Genomic DNA, 20,378 nt, shown 5'->3' with positions numbered 1-20,378 from the left:
GTGACACCTGCTGACTTCTCCCATCATACGCGACAAGGCAAATGATCGGAGACAGACGGGGCCCCTCTTTAACTCAATGTCACTTTCTGTCACCTGGCTCAAATCCTTGTTAAAAAACAGTCTGACACCAACAGGGATAGTTTGCATTCCCTTTGAGAAGACTGTTAAAAGAACATACCATACACTGTCTGACCAAACCCGTGACCGCGCTCGAGTCTCGCTGAAATCGGCCTCATCGGACAGCATTTGGAATCTGTTCAAGAGGTGGATGATATTTCAATGAATCATTTGCACAGCAGGGGTTTTAACCACATTGAAGGTGCCAGGAAAACATTGTCATCAGCTGTAATTCTTCTAAGTGATGCTGGGACCTAGTGATCAAGTGATCTTAGAGACTCTAGAAATGCAAGGTGAATGATTTACAGACTGAGAACATTTGATTAGTGGAGTCACGCAGGGCAGTGGGCATGTTCTGAGGTTATGATATTAAGATTAGCACATTGTTTACCTGCTGGATGAACGTGGACAAGTTTGAAAGGCATACAATCACTTAAAGAGAGCACTTTGCATAGATTTAAATAGATTTCACCAGCACTTGTGGTGTGAGGCATCAAGGCCTGCAAAGTCTCGAAATTTGTGTGAAAAATTATTAAGCATGCAATAAAAATGTGTTTTTTAGTTAATCATTTACTCAAAAAAGCAGAAAAAAGCAAGCTTTTTTTGTAGCATGAGTGCAACATGGCAAGTTGTAGAAAAATATTTCTTGTTCTATTCTCTGGACTGATGGTTTCCAAAAAAAAAAAAAAACCTTCTATCAACTATTACGTTGACTCCGCCTCAACAATTTCTTCGACGAAGCCTTGCTATTATCCCGCAAAGCAATTTCTGGTATGACAGTGGCACTGTTTCAAAAATTACAGGTCATATTTTCAGTGTTGAGACCCATTTTTATTTCTTGTCACCAGGCAGATCCCTATCTATCAGTGGTCAGTATGAGCGTGGCGGTTATTCAGAAATGCAAATTTATAAACAATTTATCAACTGTCATCAGAAATGGTTTACTTGCTCGGTAAATAAACAAAGGTACAAATCTTTCACTGCTTGAGTTTGATAAATGACTCTAAATTTTGCACTACCAGCCCTGGTTATTACCCCTACAGGTTATTAAAGGGCAATATTTATGAAGGAAATAAACAAAGCTATAACACCAGATTTGACTTAAAGGCATAGTTTACTTAAAAATGAAAATTCTGTCATTAATTACTTACCCTCATGGCGCTTCAAACCTGTAAGACCTTCGTTCATCTTCGTAATACAAATTAAGATATTTTTTATGAAATCTGAGAGCTTTCTGACCTTGCATAACAGCAACGCAACTACCACATTCAGAGCCCAGAAAAGTACTAACCACATTGTTATAGTGCATGTGACATCAATGGTTCATCCTTAATGTTATGAAGCTGTGAGAATACTTTTTGGTGTGCAAAGAAAACCTAAATTATTAGGTTACTCAACAATTTCCTCTTTTCCCTGTCAGTCTTTGATGCATGACAGTATTCGCATACACTCTTAAAAATAAAGGTGCTTCAAGCGGTTCTTCAAGCAATGCCATAGAAGAACCATTTTTGGTTCCACAAAGAACCATTCAGTCAAAGGTTCTTTAAAGAACCATTTCTTGCTTACCTTTTTATAATCTGAAGAACCTTATTTGCCACAAAGAAACTTTTGTGAAACAGAAAGATTCTTCAGATGTTAAAGGTTCTTTATGGAACCATTTAGACAAAAAGTTTCCTCTATGGCTTGTGAAGCACCTTTATTTTTAGGATTGTAGTTCAATTTCATCAAAAAATATCTTAATTTGTGTTCTGGAGATGAAGTTTCTCACAAACGAACTTAACACCAATGCAAAGGGAGGCTACAGATCCAGGATAGTTTACAAGAATTTGGGTCTTATCGGGTCCATTCAGAAAAGCACATTAATTTTAATTACCCAAGACCCAAGGCCTAATGTCCAAGGGACTCCAAGGGATTTTTGGACCTGAACATGCTCGGATAGGACCTCTGGTTTTTAGATCCAAGTGGACCCATAAAGACCTCTAAATTAGTGACCAAAGTTCCATTTTTTGGTGAACTATCGTTAAAAACACCTACATAATCACCAACATCCACTAACTTAAATTATCAAACAGCTCAAATTTTTATTTGTCTAATAGTTTGTCATTTTTTCTGTATATAAACATTTTATCTTTAACATTTTTCTGTGTGGAAACAGAACTGCATTTAAGCCGAACCCAGAGAAAACCAGAAAATCATAATCAAAATGTGGAAGAAATCAAAACTGTCTGATCAGACCGCAACAGGGCAAGGTAATCTTCAGTGTTTACATTAATTTATTTTAAAATATATATATAAAAAATTAGATACAGATATTAGGTACAGATACAGATACATTTTATACCTGTGAAAATGAAATGCGACAAAAACATTTTTTGATAAAAGGCACTATATTAATATTTACACATTCTGTGTCATTAGTGGGCATCAAAAAGAAATCCAAAGTCCCGGGAGTCATGATAACACAGTTCATAGAAGAAATCCCTGAGGGAAAGAGCCATCCGGATTTCACCCGCAAACCTATAGCTCTCACCATTCAAGAAGGTATGATATTTTTGTTCTTTCTAATTAGTGTTTTTTTTATTTATTTTTTTTTAATTAATGACATGATATATCAACTAATTGCATATGCCAATACACATTTTCAGTAAACAAACTGAGATTTTTTTTTCTCCAAACTTGCAGGTAAACTAGCTATTTTCAAAGCCATTGTAGTAGGTGATCCTGCTCCTACTGTAACTTGGGCAAGAAATAACGGTGATATTTCAGATTCAAAGAAATATCAAACCAAGTTTGACCCAAATTCTGGCGAACACACTGTTGAGGTAAGCTCAGTTTCTCTTTCATCTCACAAAAGACATTTCTGAATGTACTTTCCTACTTAGACTTCTTTTTCTAGATGCCAAATGTTTCTCCTGACCAAGCGGACACCTACAAATGTTTTGCTACTAACGAATTTGGAAAGGCAATGGTTACTGTTATGCTGAATGTGATTGAAGGTATGAAAAGTTGGATTTTTTATCCATTACTAACAGAGCAATTTGAGACCCCAAATATTTGTAATATGCTGGTGTCTTTTTCCATTTAGTGGGATTTAAGAAAAACAAAGCAAGCCAGTCCAGTGAGTATTAATAATATGTGTGGTACCTTATGTACTGTACGAAACTTTATAAATCAGTGGTTTGATTTTTTTTTTTTTTTTTTGCTCATGCATTTTTCAGCTGCAACTGATCCAAATGAGCTCAAGGCTGTCCTGAAAAGAAAAAGGTGTTGTAAATCTTATGCTGTAAATATAGACAAAGTTATTTTAAGCAGTCTCTGTGACTAATGCATTAACTGCATCTTTGTTTTTATTCTAAGATATGAAATGTTTTGGAGAGATAAGGACACATGGTCCCCCAAAGCTTTAATAAACTTTAGTGGTAGAAAAAAATATTGTTAGAAATTAGGTTTAAAAGTTTGATATCCTTCACAACCCTTTCCTAAAATATATTCCATATCCTATAGCCATACCTTTTCCTTTAATCAACTGTGAATTACCTCTCAACCCTGCAGTAAGGTTTGTCCAAAATCCGAAGCAAGGAAAGATGGTGAAATTGACCCAAAGTTCTGGGAGATTTTGCTGAGTGCCGATAAGAAAGATTATGAGCGCATCTGTGCAGAATTTGGGGTGACTGACTTCCGCTGGATGTTGAAGAAACTGAATGAGATGAAAAGAGAGAGAGAAGAAGAGCAAGCAGAGGTACGGTTTTGATTTATTTCTGCTTTGTTTTGCTTGTTTTCTTCTACATGAAATGATATTGTAATCACATTTTTACTTACAGTTCGTCAAGAGCGTTTCCAACCTCAAACACATTAATGTGAATCCTGATGGATCTGCTTCTTTTGAACTTGATCTTAACCTTCTAGACGCCAGCAGCAGAATTTTCATCTACAAGGCAATATGACTAGTTATTATAACACATCTGAGCTCAGGTTTCAAGCAATGCTGAACTTCTGTTCTGTGAGCTTTTGGTTTCTCCCTCAGGATGGTGAGATGGTTCCATATTCTGAAGATCTCTATATGGAAATGAAACACAACCTGAATCAAGTAGGCAAGAAATACATCTTCACAATTAGAGACCTCATCCCAGATGATGCTGGCCTTTACCAGTTAGACGTAGAAGACGTCAATGTGTTCTCCACTGAATTTAAAAGCAAGTTTAAATCAGCCTTACCTATGACGTAGCATAATTAACAGATTACCACTGTAAGTAACCAAGAGCACTTTCTCCTAGTTCCAATGGTGGACTTCCTGGTCAAGTTAAAGGACGTGAAAGCCACGGAGAGGGAGGATGCCATTTTTGAATGTGTCCTCTCCAAACCCTTTTCTAAAATCATGTGGGTCGGAAAGAACAATCGATTGGAACAAGGAGACAAATATGACATTACTGTATCCGAAGACAAACTGATCCACAGGCTGGTGGTGAAGGACTGTTTGCAGGTGGATAAAGGCATCTATGCGGCTATGGCTGGAATTAAGTCCAGTAATGCCTGGCTGATAGTGGAAGGTACAGTATGATCTCAACATTTTCAAAATATCTTCGATTTTTTTTTTATGCACCAGTGAAGAGAACTTAACTGCATTTTACAGAGTTACAGCAGATCAGATGTTTTCAAGATTAGTAACAAGCAAGGTTTCCAAGGTTTTTACGTCACATATCGTATTGTGCAGCCTTACATCCAATTGAACTGAGGCAAAACCCACACAAACTATGAAAGAATGGCCTCTCCACTTGATTGTAATGGGGAAGTCTGATTATTTTGAGCCAATCAGCTGATTCATATGAGTCACAGTCAGCAGGGCTCTCAAAACATGTAATTTAATTTAGCTTTTTTATAAATATAAACAGTTTGGTATATACTGCATTTTCCACTGTTTTAATCAGATTGTTCAAATTCTTCTGTTAGTTGAATTGGGTGATAATATACTCATTATTTTTATAACAAAGATTATTATTTGTGATTTTTAAATGCTTAATAAATAATTTGATGAATGACGCTTCATACGGGGGGTTTTCAAATTGTGATCGGGGGAGGGGGAAATCTATTAACATAAATAATATTTAAAGTCTGTGTAAAGGCAATTCAGAGACACATTTCTTAATAAATAAATGCTAGACATGTATTGCTGAAAACACAATACAAAAACTAAACAATGTAGTACTGAATTGTGGAGTTAGACCGCTAGTTTTTCACCATTTTTGTGTTCAGGCTTTTTTTGGCGGCCTGAAATCATGTCTTGATGATGCACTGGAGCCACTAAGGGGCCATATGGCCCCTCCCCTAACACTTTAATACCTAGAGTGCTTTAGCGGTTTGGATGCTCAGTCGTGAGTTACTGACATTACCATTAGTTGCTAGAGCCTACAGTTTGCTAGCTAGCTATATTTTCATCACGTAATACGCATGCATATTACCTTGTTGCGATAATTTACAAAACAGCTCTGTCTCCTTATTCAAATTTATTTGTATTTGACAGCTGAGAAAGATAGCAGCTTTCCTGTGAGTGGGCGTGGCTTCAGTGTCGACAGCAGACACGCCCCCCCAGCATTTGAGAGCAGAGAATACTACTTATTTTTTCACGATTTTGATAACTTATTTACTTGCCGTCTCTTTTATCATTCAAATTTGGCCGGGTGGTAAATAACACATTTTTTTGTGGTTTGACAAATTCAGAACACATATTTAATATTACTTTACACAGACTTTTACACAGCCAATTTCTCAATCAAATGGTTTTCATTTATATATTTCTCGGTTTTTGTTTTCAGACAATGAGATTAATATAAAACAGTGGCACAAACACACACAAAGACTACATAACCAGCTCTCCCTTCCAAGCTGTTAATCTGCACTAAAGTCCTGATTTTTAATCGAGACGTTGTCAGACAAAATCCGCATAAGATAAGGACAATGGCTGTGCTGTGATTTCGACTATCTTTACATGTAAAATGATCAGTCAGGTTAGAAGCAACAGAATATCTATTTTAACTGAAAGCGCTGCTCCTTTCAGTCACTTGCTGAACAGATAAGACGCAGAGAAAGAGGTGTGTGAACAACGGGAAAACAAAATGTCAAGCTACGGCAGTACCAGCTAAATAAGGTTTCTTCAAGAAGTCACTAAATTTATCGCTAGGTGCTTTTTTGGTCTTTAAAGGGGTCTGAAAAGTCACTGAATCTGGCAACACTTAATATATTTATATTTTGACAGTTGTCAGAGGTGGTAGCTTTGCTGTGAGTGGGCGTGGCTTCAGCTTGACAGTGCACAGGCCCCTAGGATTCGAGAGCAGAGAATAGACTAATTTGTTGATGCTTTTTGTGGGTGGAGCTTTTCTGGTGGCAGACAATGACAGTTTTCAAGTAGCAGTCTATGGAAGCCATGGAATAAAATAATAAAAAAACTTGTCTTTTTTTCCTCAAAATTGACAAACTCGCTTTTGTTGAGTTAAACCAAGTTACAAAGTCTGAACTAGGAGATATAAACTTTGTGAGCTAAAATAGATACATATTATGTAAAATGTTATAGGTTTCAATAGTATTTCATGCTGTAACTGTAGGGCTAATACAAAATGTCCCCTATGAACTGCATGTGAATATTATGTAGACCTATTGTTTAAATCAAGTTTATGCTTTAAAAGAGTAATCAGCAGGTTTCATAGTCTGTTCGTTTAAAAGTCTGCATTTAGCTTTGAATTGCGATTTTGACAGAAGCATTCCATAAAAATTATTTGCATTAGGATTCCAATATCCAAAGGCGCAGCAATAGATTTTTTCTCTTATTCCATGGATTTGACCTGTTTCCCTCCACTTGTTACCAATTTTTATCTGCCACCACAATATGTGCGCAGCTGCAAGTGACATAACTGTGACATCTACTCCAAGTTAGTCTATTTCTCATTTTTTCAAGATTTTCATAACTTATTTCGTTTACTTGCTTTTTATCATGTGGCTGGGTGGTTATTAACAGATTTACAAAACACATATGTAACCCTGGACCACAAAACCAATCCTAAGTAGCACGGGTATATTTGTAGCAATGGCCAACAATACATTGTATGGGTCAAAATAATACATTTTTCTTTTATGCCATAAATCATTAGACTATTAAGTAAATATCATGTTCCATGAAGATATTTTGTAAATGTCCTACCGTAAATATATCAAAACTTGATTTTTGATTAGTAATATGCATAAGAACTTGGACAACTTTAAAGGCGATTTTCTCAATATTTAGATTTTTTTGCACCCTCAGATTCCAGATATTCAAATAGTTGTATCTTGGCCAAATATTGTCCTATCCTAACAAACCATGCATCAAAATAAATATTATTTATTCAGATTTCAGATAATTATAAATGTATAAATCTCATAAAAAATAAACAGCTATTCATCTAATAAGACTTGTATATTGTACTTATTTCATATTCTTGTCTGTTTTTTGTTTGTTTGTTTTTGTCAATTGTCATGAACCAGCCGACAGCAATCTAGATACTAAGGGCAAAAAGAAACCCCGAAAAACAACCCAAGCTGGAGGGGCAGGCGTTGACCTGTCAAAGATCGCTGCAGAACAGCAGGTCAAGCTAGAGAAGGAAAGAGATGAGAGAATTGCGGCTGTCAAAACAGCCAATGCTGAGAAAGAGGCAGCAGGTGCTGTGGACAGCGGCGGTTCTGCACCTTCTCCTGGAGATAGTTCTAGAGCAGAGAATGAGGTCAGGAGAGATGGCTCTGGAGACACTGGGCTGGTGGGGAGTGTAACGGACACTAGAGGAAAAGACAAAGGGAAAGGTAAGAGAACCACACAAGTATGTCAATAAGGAAAATGTATCTTCTGCCACATAAAGACACCACCACCATTGATATTTCTAATCATGCAATGACATTCATACATTTGAGTCCAAATCAAGAAGTAATATCGAGGTGAATGCCCATATTTGTGCAAACAAATGACACTCATCATTTATAATGACTGTGAGGATTTTCAGGTGAGAAAGTGTCAAAAAGTGGAGGTGTGACTACAGGTTCGAGTGAAGCCCTGCTGTCTGGAGACTCAAGCGGTATAAGATTTAATGGTTGCTTTAACACTACATTAGCAAAAATTACTGTTTAAATACAAAAGCCACTATTTCCCTCATCAGTACATTGACTTCAATTAATATGAGTAAGTGTAGCCTTAACATTATTTCAGTGCCATATTCATGTTTTGCCACAGTGTGGCACTGTATGAATGACACAGCACATGATCGGACTGAGGGGAACAGTTGACAAGATTAATAGTCCTTACTGGCAAAGGGATGTAATTTAAGTAGTTTAGGCAAGTGATTTATAACTCAAATATAATTGATCTATCCAACTGTGTTAATAAATTTCCATTTGGTAACTGTGTGATTAACTATCAAGCTTTAAACTTGCAAACTTGCATTTTTTCATTGTTCATTATTTTACATTATTTCAATATTTTAGATATCATTTCAGTAGTTGACAAAAACGACACATTCTCGGTCCCTAAAAATGTGGAAAATATGGAAAAATGTGGAGAAACGGCAAAAGGCAAGCCATTTTGCAATGAGTTTCAACCTAAAAGTATGTGTGGTGTCCATATTAATGAATATTATAACTACTGATGATACTAATAAACGTTAAACATTTCAAACCCACATTAACTTCCTTGTTAAACCTGCGTTCTTCCACCTCCACAATCCACCTCCCACTTTCAAGCCCATGAAACTGAATCTCTAGTCTATGCCTTCATAACCTTTTTTCTCCACTATTTCATTTCTGTCTTAATTGGTCTTTTAGCTGAAATCCCTCACAGATTGCAATGCAACAGTTGTCACCCACACAAAACAATCTTCCCACATCACCCTCATATTCTGGAAACTGCTTGTTCACTACACTCTTTAAAAAAAAAAAAAGGTGCTTCATAATGCCTTAGAAGAACCTTTTTTGTTTAAATGGTTCCATAAAGAACCTTTAACATCTGAAGAACCTTTCTGTTTCACAAAAAGTTCTTTGTGGCAAAAGAAGGTTCTTCAGATTATAAAAAGGTAAGAAAGAGATAAAGAAAAGAAATAACCTTTGACTGAATGGTTCCTCTATGGCACTGCTGTGAATAACCTTTTAAAGCACCTTTATTTTTAAGATTGTACAAGTCTCAATGGTCTTGAAACAACATTGTTTCTCCTTTTTTATCAAACTGATATTTTTTAATGTGATGTTTCTTTTATAGAAATAATTTTCCGACTCACATAAAAAAAAATAAAAAATAAAAAGGGGACAAGGAATCATGAAAACATTTTATTTATTTATTACTCTAAGGCGGAATCCAACTTCCATAGTTTCCTAATGTATGCCATTTGTATTTGTGTTTGTTTATTTTGTTTGTGAAGCTAACGTGAGCTGTGGAAAAATCATTTATTAACATTTAATAATAATAATAATAATAATAATAATACAATTATTATTATTACTATTATATCTATAATCATATTATACATTAACATTTCTCTGCATATTATAGGTATGGAATCAGCAAACCTTGCCAGTAACTTAAGTGCCAGCAAATCCAACAAGGATGGGAAGAAGGTGAATTAATGATACTATACACTCTATTGATTTATTAATTGCTCTAAAAAGTCTTTGGTAATTGCTCTCTATATTGCATCTATCACTTTTGCTAGTTGTCTTCTGATGATAAAGCAAGCATATCTAAAGATGACGGTACACAAAAGTCAGCAACACAAAGCAGCAAAGATTCAGACTCAAGACAGAATCAGGCTGAAGTGATTGAGTGCAAGAGACAATTACAAACAGCTGGAGGTATTGCCATTTCTTTTCCATTTTACAATGAAACAGTAGAAAAAAAGTCAATGTGTTCTAAATCTGAGTAATTGTTCATTTTAAATCTGTGTTGAAAACATCTTTAAATATTACAGATCCTCCTAAATTCGACCCTGATGACCTATACAAGTTCTCCAAAAATGTGGTAGTTAGAGTTGGCCAGACTGCTTCCTTTAAAATGCCATTACCACCACAAAACCCAACAGAGATCAGCTGGTTTAAGGATGGCACTGAGCTTTTTGATGGTGGCAGCATAAAAGTAGTAAAGGAACTAAACCAGAGCCGTCTTCAGATAAAAGACTGCCTGCGATCTGACTCTGGGGAAATTAAGATCCGGCTTAAAAACCCTTTTGGTACTGTGGAGGCCTTCTCTAGGCTTATTGTGGTCGGTATGTTTCTGCTCCACTGTGTATTATATTGAATGTTTCCTGAAATAAATATTTATAAACCTTCTGCCTTTTACATACAGACTCATGCATTAACATTAAACTGACACATTAAGTATTTCAAACAACTTTGTACCTCTGCAGGCAAACCAGGCCCACCACAAGGCCCAGTAGAAGTGATTGACAGCTCATCTTCTGTCATTGAACTAAAATGGAATCCACCGAGTGACACTGGTGGCTCTGAAGTGACAAACTACCTAGTCGAGCGTCAGCAGGTAGGGCAGAGTATGTGGAAGAAGGTGTGGGATTGTTCAGCCGACCGGCTGTCCTTTCGAGACAGAAACGTTTCCCATGGCAAGAAATACATATATCGAATCTATGCTGAGAACCCTGAGGGTATCAGCGATCCTCTGGAGACCGAAGGCATCAAGGCTGGGACTCTGAGTGAGAGACTGCATGAGTGCTTAACATTAATGAACATAAATTATACATATAAATAAATAAATAAAAACTTCACTAAATGCTCTGACTGGAAAACATTTTCCACTTAAGTAAGTGATCAAAACTTTCTATATTGCAGTTTTCCCTGGTCAACCCGCCCCTCCTAAGGTAGTCAGCACTTTCAAAAACTGTATCAACCTAACGTGGACTCCACCTGAGAAAGATGGAGGTGCCAAAATACTGGGCTACCTGCTTGAGAAACGCAAGAAAGATACAAACCAGTGGGTGAATCTGAACTCAGTTAAGGACCCTATTCAAGGTAACTTTTTTCCCAACATTGGCTCATTATGTACCTGCACATACAACTCACAGCAGTTTCCAGATGAAATAAGCAATTTGTATTGCTTTTCGCAAAGCATCACACAGGGTCAGATTATAAATTATGGTTCCTTGCACAACACTATGTTATGATCTCAAAGCACCTTTACCATAGTGCTTGATTTGTAAACAGCTACATTTTGCCACATCATATAATCAGATCCATGTATGCACTTTCTGACATACACTCTTAAAAATAAAGGTGCTTCACAATGCCACAGAAGAACTCTTTTTTTGTTTAAATGGTTCCATAATGAACCTTAAACATCTAAAGAACCTTTCTGTTTCACAAAAGTTTCTTTGTGACGAAAGAATTCTAAAAATGTAAGAGATGGTTCTTTAAAGAACTTTTGACTGAATGGTTCTTTGTGAAACCAAAAATGGTTCTTCTATGGCATCACTGTGAAGAACCTTTTAAAGCACACTTATTTTTAAAAGTGTAGTAAACTTGCAAGTGCTATGAAACAAAAATCTCAACTTTAGAGAAAAGATCTTAAAGACTTGTAGAACCAAGCTAAAAGGGTATGGTTGGTTCAACAAATGTGTTTTTATCTTACTTTGCTTTTGTTAAAACTATTGGTCCGGTTTAGGGTAGAGTTTAGTGTAGGAGGTCTATCTTTTTTTAGCGTCACTCACCAGACATTTCATTTCCAAACTGCCTCTAATACATACAACAACCAGCGTAATAAAACCTTACAATATTTCTACCTAGTCTCATGATGAAAACATACCTCTGGGAACTTTTTAAAAATACGAAATTTTATGATTCGCGATATGCGCATTGAAATCCCGTTCTGAATCGAATGATTCACCATATGTGCTTTGAAGTTCCATTTTGAATCAAATGATTCACCATACACGCGTTGAAGTTCCGTTTTAAATCAAATGATTTGCGATACGCGCATTGAAATCCCGTTCTGAATCAAATGATTCACCATACACGCTTTGAAGTTCCGTTTTGAATCAAATGATTCATGATACGTGCATTGAAATCCCGTTCTGAATCAAATGATTCGCCATACGCGTTTTGAAGTTCCGTTCTGAATCAAATGATTTGCAATCCAATTGGAGAGCTTTGAAACAGTGAATCAATTTGCGACGACGCAGTGGTTTACTGATTCTGAGTTTCAAAAAGCTCCGTTGATACTTTGCTCACTTGCTCTATATGATTTAATAGGTAGACAATTTAATATAGTGTTAGTTTCCAGCCGCAGATGTATCCCTTCTAGCAACAACCCCATAAGTTTCACTTTCCGGACATAACAAGCTTGCTCGATAGCTCAGCCGGCACTAAATTGGCCTTAGAATGTGGAATTCTTGGGTACGAATCCCGTGAAAAACATGACTCAAAATGTAAGAGCCAAAAGATGAAAGACTAAAAAACAAGCTAAAATGACATGCTTGTGATTGCGTTTTTACGTCACATTCGCCTTTGTTCAAACTATCGGGTAGGTTTAGGTGTAGTGCAGATGGTATGTTATTTTAAAATGTCACTCAACGGACATTTCAAGTCAGAACTGTGGTGACATGTATACAAAACCAACATCACATAAAACATACCAAATATATCAGCTTTATGTAGTTACTGAATAAAAATCAAAAGTGGACATGGCTAAAGTGACATCAGTGCCATGAACTTTCCGGCTAATAAATCCAATGAATGTATAGCAAGTGAACTGGAAAACCTTGATTATAATTACTGTGTATCTTTAAGTTACAATCAAATAAGAATTACAGGGTTTGAATCCCAGAGAGAGGACATTCATTTAAAGACAGATGAAAGGTCAAATGGAAATGGAAATTATTTTTCGGTACTTTCAATCTATGTAATTAGGAAACAATAGTTTTATGATTAAATGGCCTCTAATTCAGATAAAACTTAAAATTGTTCAAAACAAGGGTAGCTAAAGTAGAAGTAGTAGTAGTAAATGTCCTTTCGGATGAGGATGAGAGGGTCTAAACTTTCTTGCATCCTTGTACCATATTACTTCTGACTATAAAGTCTTTTATCTTCAAATAAGTACTGTAGCATTTGTAAAAAAATCTTTATACAGAATACACTGTAAAAAGCCGAACTGCGTAGTTGTTATTTGTCCACTGGTGAAATCTAATGCGGTCAGGCTAATTCTGTAAAAAAATTATAAATATTTAAATATATAAAACAATATTTATTATTTAAATAAACTAGTTTTTTAAATGTTTTCCAAGATATGGAAAACTTTTACAGTGTTCAGAATCTGAGGTTGGAATAATCTAATGCTTTTTATTTTCTTCTGGGTCATAAATATGCAATGACAGTGTTTGAGCATTTTCTAGCCGAAACACTTGAGCACATTAAGCTGCATCTTGTAATCATTATTTTGTACATTAGTAACTGTTGACATGAAATCCCATATAAAAACTGTAATTATATGATTTGCTGAAATCAGCAGCTGCAGAAAGCCATCTGAGGTTATTTCACACTGAATCCTCCTTACCAGATATTACAATATTAACATTAACTTACATTAAGTATTATCCTTCCCTCTAGTTAAAGTGAAATAGGCACAGGCGCCCCCGCTCAAGGCTCTCAGCCGTACACTGTCTTTCTCACCCAAACACTTGCCCTCCCAGTAAAATCAGCTAAATGTGTAACAGTTATTGACATATTATTTTAACATACTGGGTGCATTTAAAAAACAAAGTCAATGGAGCAAGTCTCAAACCTGCAACTCTTAAAGCATGAAACATTTCCCTGAGCCACAACAACGAATAATCAGGTAAAAAGCTCAGACTCCCTAACACTGAAATCCTATAATAGCCCCTGGTAAGGCTTTAAATGGTCTAGCACTTTACCTGAGGCACCTCTTATGAATTTTCAGAGAAACCTCTAGTCATTTTCAAGAGCTTACCGCCTCTCTATTTCCACCATATTTTCCCAGCTGCATGATCACCCCAGAAGCCAAACCGCTGTCTCTCATAAACCAACAGCGTCTCATTAACTGTAAACGTCTTTTTCTTATAAACTGCTATGAAACATTTTCTTTTATTCAAGAACAATCGGTTCCTTTTCTGAAGCTCTTGTCACTTCTACACCTCACAAATGCAGTGCAGACTCTTCATTTATTCCAGGAATAGACTGATATCAAATCATCCTAAGCCTCCTAATGGAATTAACACAATCTCACCTATAATTAAAGGACGCTCTTTGATTTTCTCCTGATATATACTCCTGTCATTTTATTAAAACTGACAATTTCCTCTAAAAATAATGTAAGGCAAGATTCAAACCTGTTTCTTAATGAGCACAACCGCCCAATGTGTCATGGCTCTGCCAGTAGACTAATTATGCATCTCCAGACATGTTGGTTATCAAGTGACTGGCTTTACTTGACGTGATACTATGACAATTAAAATAATCTGCTTCGCACAGCTCTGAAGTATGCCGTGAAGGATGTCTCTGAGGGGTCAGAGTATGAGTTCAGAGTATCAGCCATTAATATGTCTGGGCCTGGAGAACCCAGCGCTCCCTCTGCAATGGTCTGTGCTAAAAACCCCAACAGTAAGTTCTGTTCATAATAGTTTCTTAAAAGAGAATATAAATGTATGACTTTGAACTGAATTGAACATTTTGTCTTTCTTTCTACTTTCCATCCAATCATTTTCAGTCAAGCCCTGCTTCAAAGATCCTGTAGACTTCATGGTTGTAAGAGCAGGAAATTCAATCAGAATCAAAGTCGATTATGAGGTACTTTGATATATTGTGCATGCTGTGGATTAAACTACGTGTCAGCCCTCATTCCCAATTGAACATGTCTAACATTAGTAACTTAGTAATCATCTGCGGTTTCTGCTGTACCATATCATTTAACATCAGATAAAACTCTTTGCAATGTCAAACTTCATTCCAAATCATGTACAAATTATATCAATTAATTTATTACCAATTTAAGTCGGTTTTACTAAAAAAAGCACATTTACAGAACATTAAAGGAGATTTTAAAAAGCTTTACTAAAGGCTAGATGGAATACACTATGAGTTTAAATCTGAACAGATTCATACAGTGTCGACTTTGTAAATAGTTACAGAAAAAAAACTACTGCGAATCAGACATTAAACGGCTGAGGATCACACATTTACCAGACTTTTGAGTCATTCCGAACTCAACAAACTCATGCAGAAGCATACACCTTGTTGCTAGGAGACGCATGACAAATGAAAATATTGTGTTCTAAAATCGGCTCAAAATATTAAACGTGTTTGATATCCTCTGTGCTCATCATACACTATGCAATTTTCTATGAGATCTTTCAACTCAAATCTGCACAGTGCAGACTGGCTCTGACTTTCGGCAACTATAGCATAGACTCGTCCAGACTGTAAATTGGGGCAAAATCCTAGGAAATAAAAGTTGTATAGAGTATTTCAGCCTTAAGCAAGCAACAATAACCAAGGGCTGAAGCGCTCACTGTAGCAATGGGTCAATTCAGCTCAAATTCTATATTCAATTATGATTTTCATTCTATTATATCTTTCAAACTGTTAATATCAAGGGCTCACCACAACCTGACATCACATGGCTGAAAAATGATGAACCTGTGTCGCCCTGGGTCAACGTCATCAATGTTGAGGACTCGTCCACACTTGTCATCCCCTCGTCAAATTATTCAGAGTCAGGTGTTTACACCATCATGGCAAAGAACTCCAATGGTCAGTCAAGCTTTGACATACAGTAGAGGTCAGAGTGGCAGGTAAGTCAGTGATTTCAATGAAAGTAAAAACATTATTGACTAGCACGCACTTACATTACGGAATGGGTCAGCCACCTCTATAAACTGAAAACATGAAATGATGCTACAAATAAAAATATTGACTTATAGTTATTGGCTAAAGCAGAAGTTAACTTCAGAGCAAAAATTTTTAGATAATTTACTCACCCCCTTATCATCCAAGATGTTCATGTCTTTCTTTCTTCAGTCATTAACAAATTATGTTTTTTGAGGAAAACATTTCAGGATTTCTCTCCATATAGTGGACTTTTATGGTGCCCGCTTAAATTTAACGAGTGCCAGCTTAAATGCAGCTTCAAAGAGCTCTAAATTATCCCAGCCGAGGAAGAAGGGTCTTATCTAGTGAAACAATTGGTCATTTTCTAAACAAATTGACAATTTATATACTTTTTAACCTCAAATGCTTGACTTGTCTAGGTCTGCGTGAACTGTGCATTCCAGTTCAAGACAGTTAGGGTAGGCCAAAAAACTCATTGAAAGAAGATTAAACGCCCTTCACAAAATAGGTAAAACAGCGATGTAGATTTTGAAGTTGGAGAAGAAAATGAGATGGGAGTTTTTTGGCCTACGCTGTCTTGAACTGGAATACACAGAGTTCATGCAGACCTAGACAAGATGACCATTTGAGGTTAAAAAGTATAGAAATTGTCTTTTTTTTTTAGAAAATCGTTTTGCTAGATAAGAGCCTTCTTCTTCGTCTGGGATCATTTAGAGCCCTTTTAAGCTGCATTTAAACTGTATTTTTGAAGTTCAAACTCGCGGTCACCATAGAAGTCCACTATATGGAGAGAAATCCTAAAATGTTTTCCTTTAAAAAACAATTTCTTTATGACTGAAGAAAGAAGGGGGTGAGTGAATTATCTGTAATTTTTTGTGAATTATCTGTAACTTATTCTTTAAGTATTATACAATATATTCAAACATTATTGCAAGATATTCAGATGTATACAAATCTGTTACAAGGCCAAAAACTAAAACAGGGTAGACCTAAGTGCCTACTCACCAACTAAAGTACATCATTGTACAATAAATGAGATATAAATAGGGGTGCAAATTTTAGTAGCTAAAAATGTTATTCTTAGTTTTTGGCTGAAGGAGAAAATGGTCAAAAATATGAGCCAAAAATATATGCCTAAATTAAATATAAAAGACCAATCTGTGATTTTTTTACATTGAGAGTACACCAAGACTGAATTGATTATTCAACTCCTGCGTTTACCATTTGCCACAGACAAGAAGCGCATGTTTCCCCATGCAAGTAGTTCTTATGTTCATGTATTATTAGCTGGGTTTCCATCCAAAGTTGCAAATTTAACTTATGCACAGAAGTGGAATATCGCATAAAACATTTGCAAATAAGAAACGTTTCCACCCAATGAGTCAAAGACAACAAAATCGCCACTTTTGTCAAAAAAAATCACTAAGAAATGTAGGCAAAGCCACTGAATATAATAATTTTCATATATAATAAACAACTTGTGCCTCAGAGCAGGAAGACGAAACAGAATAAATGTGGTCATTGCTTTCAGAGGTGGATGCCTGCTGTTTGGGAACGCAGTTGTATAAGACAGTTCTGGGAGGCAATTATAAAGAAATACTTTGACGGCAGACTTTGCACAGGCATTTCAGAATGACCATAACATTTCAGATGCTGTGCAACAAGATCGGTCCACTGGTTAGTCAGATCTCATCCCATAGCGCAAAGTCACAGACTTTTTTTGATGCATATGGAGTAATTTATTCAGCAAATGCGTTTCCATCTCCAATTATTTGCACAAGTCAAAATCCACCTCAAGCGAGTAGAAAAACTTAAGGGATTTTATTTTTATAAATTTGGAATTTCCATCGCTCTTTTCTTATGCGATACTTCAAAATGCACATTAAAACAGGATGATGGAAGCATAGCTATTGTCATGTATGCCACATTTTTCTTCCTCCCCACAAAATTGATTTCATTTGACTGGTTGGACCACCCTGTCTGAGTGAGCTGATGCCAGTATGGCCCTTATTTTGCTCACCATTGATAGAGAATGTGAAGAGATCACTTATAGCATCTTAAATCACTGGCATATCAACAACCTCCTTGTATATACTGTATGTGCAACCCCATTTCAAAATCTTGCCTGAAGTAGCCTTTATAAATTATTCAGAGAGCAAAAAGCAGACCAAAGTGCATCACTGTGAATGTTACTACACTGTCCAGTTTACCACACTAATAATTAGGCCTTGCTGCATGCAGGAGCAGCTCTCTAAGCAGGGGCAGTGCCCTTGTGTCAACAAGCAACTCTCTATGCCCCTGTAAATTTGTATATAACCAAATATTTTTAATTAGTCTACTTTCTGTAAGACTGTTTAAATGGCTAAATAAAATATGTGTCCAATATGCACATCTACTGGCTATAAGGTCCTTTGGGTTACACAGTTTTTAATCGAATCACTCATGAGCCAATTTATCACTTTCATCCCCTGCAGCTTTAAAACGTCCTTTCTTTTTCTTCTGGCTACAGATGAACCAAAGCCTCCAGGCCCAGTGGTGCTAGAACAGGTTGTTTATGGCAAAGTCATCATCACATGGGCTCCATCTCCAGACCAGGAGAAGGATGATCGACTGCAGTACATGGTGGCAGAACGTGATTCGAACACACGCGTTTGGCGCACCATCGCTGACCGTCTGTTTTGCAACACTTACACTACCTCGGTCCACCCCGGTCGTGAATACCACTACAGAGTCTATGCAAAAAATGATATGGGACTTTCTGATCCCTCTAAATCACCAACATGGGGTGTTAATGAGCTGAGAGGTGGGTTGCCGGAGAGTACAAACAAGTGCTTACTTGAGCTTTACTAAGAGTTTAAACAAAATTGATTCTCAAGATTTGTAATCATTTGCTAATTTTTAAGCCGTTGTAAATGCGAACTGTGAGGCTTTCAAGTTTAAAGAAGGCTGTTAAAGCACCACACAAGTAGTTCATGACGCATGTGTGATATTACATGTCTTCTGAAGCCATACAATAACATAGTGTGAAAAACAGACCAAAATAACAAAATCGTGAGATTCACACTAGTCTTCCTTGATGCATGATAAGAGAAATTGTGATGTCTAATGCATTAACAAATCATTTTTTTGAATTTGATCTTTACAATGACTCAGGTGATCAGATTTTCAAGACTACTTTGAATGATTCATTCAAGTTCAACTCACTGGATTAATGATACAGTCACAGCAGTACATTAAAGAGACCCAAAAATGAAAATTCTGTCATTCTTCGTTCATCTTCGGAACACAAGTTGAGATATTTTTGATGAAATCCATGTGACATCATTGGTTTAACCGTAATTTTCTGAATTACTAAAACTAGCACAAAACTAGCCCAATCACAATGGGGGGCTAAAACACATGTTTTATAGCTGGGGTCCCCTGGTAAAATTTGCATTCCAGTTGCTCAATATCTTGTTATTGGGGTCGTTTCAAGTCACGGACATGAAAAACAACCCACGGCAACAGTTATAAAATAGCAGACTTGGCAACACTGTTCATGGTACTCTCATGAAAGTTACAAAAGAGAATAAATAGTTAAATAAAGTTGTTATTTTAGTTTTCTTTGCACACAAAAAGTATTCTCGTAGCTTCATAAAATTACAGTTGAACCACTGATGTCACATGGACTATTTTATCGATGTCCTTGCTACATTTCTGGACCTTGAACGTGGTAGTTGCACTGCTGTCAATGCATAGTCAGAAAGCTCTCGGATTTCATCAAAAATATTTTAATTTGTGTTCCGAAGATGAACAGAGGTCTCATTTATAGGTGAACTATCTATTTATGAGCAAACAGTATAATTCTCTCTTTCTCTCTTTTTACATAGTAGGTTTGGTATAACAATAATTACCCAACAATCACAGAAATTACATTTTTGGCTAAACTATTTCTTCTTCTCATTTGTAGTGCCACTAGTCACAAGTTTACCAGCCAAGATAACTCTTGAGAGACCACCTTCCATCTCGGTTCCACTAAAAGTCCACAGTCCACCACAGGGATATCAGCTCTTCATGACCTGCGCTGTCCGTGGCTTTCCCACACCATATGTCGCATGGTACCTCAACAATGTCTGCATCAACTCCAACAACAACTACTACATCACAAACGCATATGGCGTCTGCTCTATGTACATCATACGAGTTGGGCCAGAACATAGTGGCGAGTACAAAGTGGTGGCAGTCAACTCGTTCGGCAGAGCTGAATGTTCCACCAAACTCACAGTGAGAGGTATGTAATGATTATTTCCACTTCTTACTGATACCATGAAATGCCATCATAAATTACATTTTTATTCTGATTTTATTCTCTTTTTGACTTATTCACAGATTGAAATTCAGCATGCTGACAGCCAAATAGCTTGTGTACTGCA

At 36.5% G+C, this 20,378-nt stretch overlaps 1 pseudogene; it reads left to right on the top strand.

Moving 5' to 3' along the window:
• Positions 1–2,320: 2,320 nt before the first annotated feature.
• On the top strand, positions 2,321–20,339 carry LOC141347591 (immunoglobulin-like and fibronectin type III domain-containing protein 1; annotated as a pseudogene).
• The last annotated feature ends 39 nt before the right edge of the window (positions 20,340–20,378 follow it).

The sequence above is a fragment of the Garra rufa genome, chromosome 12 (assembly GCF_049309525.1).
Source record: "Garra rufa chromosome 12, GarRuf1.0, whole genome shotgun sequence".
Lineage (NCBI taxonomy): Eukaryota > Metazoa > Chordata > Actinopteri > Cypriniformes > Cyprinidae > Garra > Garra rufa.
The sequence above is the reverse complement of the archived record's forward strand: the minus strand, read 5'-3'. Positions and strand labels throughout refer to the sequence as shown.